Raw genomic sequence first — 10486 nt, forward strand, 5'->3', positions numbered from 1 at the left:
TTCCTTGTTGACTGTCTGTCTCCCTTTCACATGTAGACTTCAGAAGCCCAAGAATCCTGTCTGTCTTGTTTGCCTGTGCCTCCCTCACCTAGTACAGTGTCTGGCACATGGGAGGCATGCAAGGAAATATTTGTTGACTGACTCTGTGAACGAATGCCTGACTGAATGATATAAAAATGCAGGAGCTCAAAGTGTTTCAAGAAGGAGATCTGATCCTAGGTGAAATTCTCAGCTTGTCCATCATAGAGCTTTAAAAGTGACTCAGAACCTAGCTCAGATAACTGAATCAGCCTTAGCTCATGGACTTAAACCAATTTAGGCAAAAGGAAATTTGTCCACAGAAGACTTTGGACCAAATGAGATTTGGTAGAACACTTTGCCACTATATCATGGGAAGTTTTTTTAGTTCTGTATCTTTTATCAATTTGGTCTGTTTTTCAGAAATATTTACTTTTTTTGTTTCTACTTTTTAGATTTTTAATGAACTTTTGGCTTTTTCTCTGGGGAAACGTAATTTAAACATCCAGCAATAAAAACTATTGGGAACATCAAATTTCCTTGAGTTCTGTGCATGAATATAGAAATAGTTAAGTGTTCAATGCACTCACTCATGTATAGTGAACATCTGATTTGTGTCAGGCACTGTTCTGGACTCTTGGGATTACTATGGAGAATACAGTCCTGCTTCCAGACCTCTGGAAGGAATAGATATAAAACAGATTCAAACAAAAAAAGTCAAGTTTTAATAGGCGCTAGAAAGGAAATAAACGGAGAGCTGAGATGGGTGACGCCACCTCTTGTTGGATGAGGAAGGCCTTTTTGAAGAAATGACATGAAGGAAGTGACGAGAGGAAGCTGCCTTTATGGAGGGTAGGGAAAAACATATTCCAGGGTGAAGATATGCAGCATTACTGAGGTGGCAAAGAGAGCTTGGCTTGTTTTAAGGACTGGGGAAAAGTGCTGTGACTGGATCACAGCAGGCGAAGAAGATGAGGCACCGGGAACTGGTCACTGGTGCTTCCTGGGCTACGTTAATGGGCTTGGATTTTATTATGAGTATAGGAGTTTCACGAAGCAGAGTGAGGCCACTGTCTTTAAGCCTAAAGAAGGTTTCTCGGGCTTCCATGTAGAGACTAGATTGATGTGGGGCAAATGTCAAAGTGGGAGCCCAAAGGGAAGGCTGTTGCCGTGATCCACGAGGAAGATGGTGGTGGTCTGGACCAGTGATGGCAGTGAAGACAGGGAGGGGAGGAGCAGTTGGAGTTCCATCCTGGCAGTCAAATTGAGAGATGTCGTCGTTGTCGGTGCATCTGATGTATGAGCTGAGAGTTTGTGGGCATATCCTCCAGTTGGGAAAACAGATATCATTCTAGGTATTTCAGATGGAGGGAATTTTTAAAAATTTTTTAAATTATAGTATAGTCGATTTCCAATGATGTGCCAATTTCTGTTGTACAACAAAGTGACCCAGTCATATGTATATAGACATTCCTTTTTTAGTATGGTTTTCCATCATGGTCTATCCCAAGAGACTGAATATAGTTCTCTGTTCTGCACAGTAGGACTTCATTGCTTATCCATTCTAAATGTAAGAGTTTGCATCTACTAACCCCACACCCTCAGTCCATCCCTCTCCCTTCCCCCTCCCCCTCGGACAGAGGGAATTTAACCCAAGGAATCAATTACAGAAGCGCCAAGTGTCTGAAAGGTTGGGGGAACAACCTAAAGGGGAAGATGTGGTAACCTAGAGATGAGCATCTGCCAGAGGTCAGGACCACTCCTAAGACTGGAGGAAAAAAGGGGAGGTGGTGATGTTATCAGAGCCCGGCATCTGACATGGTGGGAAGCTGCTGATGCTGTTCGCACTGGCCACGGCCCCAACCATGGATGCTGTTGTTGGATGTGCTGAAGGCTACTGGAACCTACAGCTGCTGGCCACTGCCACAGCCCCTGTCAGAAGCTTTAAATAAAAGTGGTGGCGGGGGGAGTCTCTTCCTTATTTCATCTAGTTTCCCACCAATTTCCCACCAGCGCTTCTCACTGGGCCAGCTGGCAAGAGTGTCTGGGAAATGCAGTTCACAGGATTCTAGCCACCTCCAACAGAGCAGTGCATAGATTGGCAGGGATGGTACTTAGCACCAAGAAGCCAATGGCCAGTACATGGAAGAACTAAAGATGTGTTTCAAGTAGGAAAAACAATCCCTTATTCTTTTATATACATATTATTCTTTTTACAAAAACAGTGTGTGCCCATTAGAAAATACAGAAAAACTGTAGAACATAAAAATCTTCCATATTCCCAGTTAACCCAGGAACAATTAGTAATAACATCTTGGTTTCAGTCTCTCAAGAAGAGACTCTAAATCCACATTCAATTTTGTAACCCACTGTACTGAATTTATGCAATAAAACATTTGCTGGACATTTACTTCATTACAACTAGCTCCAAGTGTTGGAATATTTATGTTCCACCAACATATTCCTATTATAAATATAAAAAAGGAATTATTGCCTGAAAACAAATTTGCAATTTAAGAAAATAGTTCACGGAGAATACAGTGGTAACCTCTAATTTGACTATTAGGAGATTATTTGCTAAGGTAGGAAGGGAAAACTAGTTATTTTAAACATTGAAGTAAAATGGCAAGTCTTTATTCTGTTCCTTTCTGCTGCGGGGAAGAAGAAAATGGTAGAATTTCAGAGCTGGAAAGGTGCAGACAGGACATGTAGAGGAGCGATAGCCGCAGAATGTACTTGAACTATCCTGCTGCCCATCTACCTGGTCTCCACATAGTCAGACTTCTGATGAGGAAGCTGGTCCCTTGGAGTGTTTAGAAAGGGTGACACTGAGACAAGGTGGCTTTAACAGTGGATGTTATTTACCATGGCTACATGATGTTATCTGTTAGATGCTTCTGAACTAGTAGCTGAAAACTGTGACCTCAACTGGCTTTAAAAATGAGGAAATGCATTATCTCACATAACTGGAAGTCGGGAGGTAGACAGCCTCCCGGAAGAGTAAGATAAGCCTCTTGTGAAGTCACCAAGGTCCCAAGTTCTTTCCACACTCTGTTCTGTACCCCCACCCCATGTTGGTTTCTTCTTGAGAGTGGCTCCCTTCATGGTGACTAGGTGGCTGCCACAGAGCTGCCTGTTTCCTTTCTCCACGATCAGCAAGAAAACCAGATCCTTCCCTTCAGTGCAAATTATTTTCAAGCAGACCAGTGGTTCTCAGTCCTGCTGCACATTAAAATCATCAGGACAGCTGTATTATTTATTGATTGACTTGCTAAAATTATTTCATTTCTACTTTATTATTTATTAATTGATGATTTATTTGCTACTTTATTTTTTAAACTGCAATATCTAAGCCTTATCACTGGAAAATTTTATTAGTCTGTGATGAGGCCCAGCTGGAGGTCATTTTTTTTCTTTTGCAGCTGCAGCACCCACGGCATGTAGAAGTTTCCAAGCCAAGGATCAAATCTGAGCCACAGCTGTGATCTATGCCACAGCTGCAGCAACACTGGATCCTTACCCCACCTGTGGGGCCAGGGATGGAATCCACGCCCCACAGAGACAATAGAGGATCCTTAACCACAGCTGGAGGTCTACAGCACCTCAGTGGAAACTCCTGGAGGTCTTCTTTTTTTGGAAGCTCTCAGATGATTCTAATGTGTAGCCATGGCAGAGAACCAATGCGTAAGGCTGGTTTAGGTCATCTGTGCACCCCTAGATTCACAGTCCCAGGTGTAATGCTTAGAAAAGTGGATCTCAAAGTGTGACCATCCCCTCCCCGCCCATCCCCCAGCTCTTGGGACCCTGTCAGAGGTGCACATTCTTGGGCCTCCCCCAGGCCTACAGAGTCAGAAGCCCTAGGGGTGGGCACCAGACGATTTGTGGTGTAACAAGCCTGCCAGGTCATTCTGATGGATTATAAGGTTTGAGATCCACTGCCTTAGATGAGTTAGCTCCTTCTCTGGCACAAGGGAGGAGGTAAATATGAGAACATCGAGGTCTGTTAGAACAGGAAACCCCGGGACACTGAGCCATGAAGTCCCTCCCCGCCACCAGGCCACAACAGGGTGGGGAAGGATCATCCAGACCCCTGGCAGTAGAGACAGGCCTTCCAACCATGCCACCAAGCCTCATGGCCACAGGCTTAACAGGGGCTGACCTAAGGGATGGGAAGAAGGCTGTTCTGTAGGCATCCTTTCCTTCCTTTCCTGGGGGATCTGGAAGTTTCTGCAGGAGTTAAAGGCCTGAAAAGACTATCCCATTATAGACTCTCCCCAAAACACTGTGAACTATTAATTTTGACCACTGTACACTTTCAATAGGATCCTGGGAAAGAAAAAGGCGATTAGGTAAACACAAAAGAAATCTGAACACAATAAGGACTTTAGTTAATAATAATGTCTCAATGTTGGTTCATAAATTGTGACAAATGTACCACACTGACATCAATAGGGAAAGCTGGGTGTGGGGCATATGGGAACTGTGTGTAAATCTTCACAACTATCCTGTAAATCTAAAACTATTTGAGGAGTTCCCCTTGTGGCGCAGCAGAAATGAATCTGACTAGGAACCATGAAGTTGTGGGTTGGATCCCTGGCCTCACTCAGTGGGTTAAGGATCCGGCATTACTGTAGGCTGGCAGCTGTAGCTCTGATTAGACCCCTAGCCTGGGAACCTCCATATGCCGTGGGTGTGGCCCTAAAAAGACAAAACGACAAAAATAATAATAATAATAATAATAAATAAATCTAAAACTATCTGAAAATAAGGTTATTTTATTATTTTTTTAATAAACAAGTTTTTTGTGTGTATTTTTTGGCCTCACAGCACGTGGAAATTCCTGGGCCAGGGACTGAATTTGCCCCACAGCAGTGACAATGATGAATCCTTAACTGCTAGGTCACCAGGAAACTCCTAGGTTATTTTAAATACATTGCATTAAGATGCGACATTCTAATGAATGGTAACACCTTTGGGAAAAACTTCATAAAATTAAGCAAAAAAGCTTCTTTAAAATATTCCATATTCCTATAAATTTGACAAGGCTCTATGTTTATGACTGATGCCATGTTTTTAGCCAGAGCAAACACTTTTTAGACATTTTCAGTTTAAATAGGAGTTGAACTGGAAAATACTAATGAATATTCCCGATACGTTGCACTTCCCAGAATCTCCACACTGCAGAATTATCAAAGAGCAAATGAGAGAGGCTTGAATTTGTCCATATGCTCAAGATATAATTAAGAACCAATAGAGAAAGTCACTTTCTTTGCCATCCCCTTGGACCTGGAGAGAAATAGGACGGCTGGACTCCACAGGGAATAGTAATCAGATGCGTCTTTCCCTCAACTCAATTCGGTGAGGTGAGCTCAAGCGTAAATTCCCTTCAGGCACTCTCCTCCTGTTTCACCAGCTCTGTTTAAATTAAACGCATACCCTGCATCCTGAGGGGTGAGCCACGCAGTCCAGCGGACTGAGGTGTGGCTCATTACCAAGGGCTCCTCTAAACAGATTCTCCATTATTGAATTTCTGTGGAATTCTTGGAAATACAGGTCCATAATTGGAATGGAGCAAGGAGCAATGCTATTTTGTAGTTTGGAAAATCACTCTTAAGGTTGCCAACTAAATAACTTATGTTTGGCTAATCTTCCCTCTACCTCGAGTATTAGTCGGGAAACCAATAGTTGACATTGTCATTGCAAGTGAAAGTGCTGTAATTAAGAGTTATAACAAAAAAACAGTACTTAAGGGCAAAAACGTTGCTATGCCAAGCACGTGGCTCCGAATGAACCCCCCATCTTATCACACTGGATTCTTAGATTTTGTCTAACATTGTTATACTCTCTCACTGTGAACTTGGACAAGTTTCTCCGCCTCTCTACGCCTCATTTTTGTCATCTTCACAATGGTGAAAATAATAATTCCTTGGCAGTGTTAGAGGTGTTGATAGAAATAATGTTTGTAACATTTTTAGCATAGTGCTTAAAAAAGTATTTGCTAAATCAAGAAATAAGACCACCCCTGCCTGCATTAAACCATTCAGTGTAATGATAAACCTCTTGAGGGTATCATGGCAAAAAACACAGAAGAGAATATTCAGGTACCAGCTTGGAGGGAGGGAACCTCTGGCACAGTAAGATGTTGAAGGTGGAGAAGAAATGTAGCTGGTTTTCATCAGAAATAAAAAAATGATTTCAAATTATTGTTGAAAATATAAAATGATGCAGCTGCCGTGGAAAATGGTTTGGCAGTTCCTCAAAAAGTTAAATGTAGAATTATCATATGACCCAATAATTCCACTCCTAAGTATACACCCAAAAGAATTGAGAGCAAGTGCTCAGATACTTATACACACATGCTCATAACAGCATTACTCACAATAACCAAAAGGTGGAAATAACCAAAATGTCTATCAGCTTATGATGGATAAACAAATGTATTATGTCCATACAATGGAATATTAGTCAGCCATAAAAAGGAGTGATACATGGTACAAGATGTGTGGGCCTGGAAAACATTATGCTAAGTGAAAGATGACAGACATACAAGGTCACAAATCCTATGATTTCACTTACGGGGAATATCCAGAAAAGATGAATCCATAGAGGCTAAAAGCAGACTGATGGTTGCCAGGAGCTGGGGAATTGGAGAGTAACAGCTTAATAGATAACAGGGGTTTCTTTTGGAGTGGTGAAAATGTTTTGGAGCTTGAGAGAGGTGGTGGTTGGACAACGTTGTGAATGTATTAAATGCTAATGAATTGTACACTATTTTTGGTGATTTTTACCTATTTAAAACAACAACAACAACAACAAAAAAACTACAAGAGGGAGTGCTCTCTTTGTTCTAGCTGAGAACACAGAAGCAATCTAGGCTTCCTCTCCCACGGACCAGAGACTCTTTCCTTAGGCAAGCTGCTTAATGCCCAGCCCCTCTAGGCCCTGGTTTCCTCATGGGTAGGAAAACGAAGCTGGACACTAGGATCCCTTCCAGTTCAAATTCAAAGGCAGAGAACTTCAACTTCTTTCTTTTACTCTCTTTCATCCACATGCTTGAAAATGACTACATTTGTCCTGCAGGTAAACATACACTGCAAGACAATACTGTTGAAATTAAATTTCAGGGAAATTGATTTGTTTCAGTTTTTAATAAGAAAAGTATTTTAATATTTAGTATGATAATGACACATTAACAGACAAGTTACTAAAACAAATGCACGTGTTTGCCACTCTGATATTCAGACTTCTCTGAGCTTGTGCGTGGCTCCAGCCTGTCTGTGCCCCTCGGTGTAATCACACACTGTGTTTTTGCTAGTTATGGTATCTCAGGCTCTTCTGCCAAGTGCAGGGCTGGCAGCCCCAAGTTAATTGGGAGGCCCTTGATTGATTAATAGGTGACCTTGCCAAGCAGGGATGGTGGCAAGGGAATTGAAAACCTGTCTACACTGCCTATTCTTTGCAAGGAAAGTAATCTTGAACAGATTGAAGGTGATAGTCACTAAAACTTGCTCATAGACTGTTGCTCTGGGTACTGCTAGAACTTTATTCTGAAATTATGGAGGACCTTCCCTATGGCCGATAGCGTAAGTACATGGCATTGTCTCTGCAATGGCTTGGGTTCTAGTTCACATGCTGCAGGTGTGGCCAATTTTTTTTAAAAAATAATAAAGTTATGGAAATATTATTTGAATAGTGAGCCAAATTTACCCAGTCCTGGGATTTAAAGTCCTGGGTTCATTCTGGGAGGTAGGGATGTAATTTTCTGTTTTACTGACCACCACCCCCTCCAGCTTCTACTGTGGATTTCTGGTCCTCTGTAAATTCCCTAATTGTTCTTAGGAGTCTCAGGAGTATCTCCAAAGAATCTTCGGGTAAGGAGTTCCCACTGTGGCTCAGTGGGTTTCAAACCTGACCAATATCCATGAGGATGTGGGTTCGATCCCTGGCCTTGCTCAGTGGGTTAAGGATCCAGCATTGCTGTGAGCTGTGGTGTAGGTCTCAGACACAACTTGGATCCTGTGTTGCTGTGGCTGAGGCACAGGCTGGCAGCTGCAGCTCCAATTCGACCCCTGGCCTGGGAACTTTCATATGCCATGGGTATGGCCCTAAGAAAAAAGTCTTCAGGTAGAAAAATTTTAGCCAGCTACCAAGGATTATCTATCAATTCCCCCCTTTTCAATTTAGGTATATCTCCTTCTGAGGTCTGCTACAGACCCTGAAGCTGCAAAAAACATAAGCCACTGCCTACCAGGGCCCACATTCACCACACCTCAGACCATACATTTCCAGGTCCCCCATTATCCATAATGCCCCTGAAGGAGATCACTGGATGGGCCAAAGTATCCTGGTCATGCAGGGTCAAGCAAAAGTGGGGGAGGGGCCTTCTGTCTTATGGTATTGCAACTCCATTTCACTGCTTAGCACAAAAACAGCCCTCCAGCTTTCACTACAGGCCTCCTGCTCCCAGGACTCCACCATGACTGATAGGGAGGCAAAGCCAGGAGACAGATACCCTGCAGAATGCCTAACTACCCCTTCACTGGCCCCTGAAGTTTTGTCTGGGCTAGGCTGCTCTGCCTGACACTCTCCCAGTGATTTCTCTTTGGGAGGCGCCCCAATCCTTCATGCAAATGGACCCTTCCTGCAGGCTTCAGACAAGCCCAGACATGCCCCAGTCTCAAAAGGAGGGTGCCCTGGCTCAAGGTCAGATACTAGTTTCCCAGTAACTATTGGACAGGCACCTACTATGTGCTGGGTGCTAGGAGTGCAAGGATGATGGGCTCCTATCATCTAGGAGGTGCTGTGGGAATTTAGACAGCAGTTCCTTGAGGCTTGCCAGTCAAGCCATTACCCTAGTTGGTGCACCTCCAGCTGAAAGGTCATATCAGTGGTGTGCCAACTTATTGCCATCTTGGCAGAGATCCTCCCCTCTGTATAACGAGGAGTTTCACCTAGTTTCTCCTTGACTTCTCCTGAACATCCTTCAGGCTCTTCCTTGTGCATGTGCCTCTGTCCACTTCTTTCCATCAGTAGAAGCAGCAGCATCCCTTTCTTGTTCTGCTCTCTGTTCTTGGCCTGGACTTCATTCCATTTCTTCTTTCATATTTCTCCCCTCAGATGCAAAGAGGAGAGGGCCATGGCCCGGTGGATAAAAGTGCAGAAGCTGTAGGGGACTGAGTTCAAAATAAACAATACCTCTAACGCCCATACATTCTTCTTCTTTTAACTTCTTAAACAAATATTAACTATACTTTTAATTTACCTATTTTTCCTTTTTTTTTTTTAATGGCTACACCTGCAGCATATGGCAGTTCCCAGGCTAGGGGCTGAATCAGCTGCAGCTGCTGGCCTACACCACAGCCACAGCAATGCCAGATCTACACTGCAATGCAGGATCCCCAGGGCTCAAACCCACATCCTCATGGACATTATGTAGTGTTCGGAACCCTCTGAGCCACAACAGGAACTCCTATTCAGTTTATTTAAACTAAAAGAGAAAACAAAAACAGCTCAACCTTTTTTTTGTTTTGGTTCAACTTTATATAAGACCTTATGTGATGTAACTTACATAACAACTTAATGTGAAAACTGTGCATTCTTTTGTTCAACTTAAATGAAGAACCCACGTGCAAACTAACGTAAAACATAGACATAGCTTTGCACACAATTTACGACTCTTTTTTTCCTGATTCTGTCCTCTGGTGTTCGGTAGAAAAGGGAATTTTAAAAGTCCATAAATCGGCTTACCTTTGCGATAACTAAGGAGTCGTCTCAGTAGTGGCCCTCTCTCCCACATAAATGTGGTTTTCTGTGGGAAGTCAGGTGAAAATCTAGAATATTATCTTTGGGGGGAACATAATTATGTTGGCTATTACATGAGCATGTGGATAATTTTGAAGGCCGACTTTCAGAACATCGTATTTTAGTAAGAAGCCTGAAAGGTAGGTAAGTAGATGAAAACATCCAGCAAAGCAAAATACAGTATTTTCAGGGTTCCAGGAGATAACGACCCAGTATTTCTTCACTGTTCACACCCTCCTTCGTTGAGCGCATAAGACCTTGAATACAGCAGGGGTCAGGGAGCTGCTTGTTAATTTTAGTTAAAATTGGATTCTTCCCCGTCTTTCAATGGCTTGAAGCTGCCGACCTGGGTCAAAACAGCAGAGGAAAGGGGAATAAGGTAGCAGGTAAAGCTAGCACGAGATCGTTGCTAAAATATTTGCTCCTGGATTTATTATTTTAATCAAAAGCCTGTGAGCCTAGACTATGCTGTTAATTTCATTTACATTTTAAGAGTTGGAAAGTAGCTTTTCAAGTTTGTTTTGGGAATTTATGTAAAACAATATGCAAATCGATAGCATTCTAAAAATGCCTTTGGTTCTCCAGGCCCTCTTCGGGTCACAAACAAGCGAGGCGGGCGCCGGGCTCGCGGGCCGGGTTTCTTGGGCCAGGGGTAAACCCGGAGGGG

This window comes from Phacochoerus africanus, chromosome 9 (genome assembly GCF_016906955.1).
Source record: "Phacochoerus africanus isolate WHEZ1 chromosome 9, ROS_Pafr_v1, whole genome shotgun sequence".
Classification (NCBI taxonomy): Eukaryota; Metazoa; Chordata; class Mammalia; order Artiodactyla; family Suidae; genus Phacochoerus; species Phacochoerus africanus.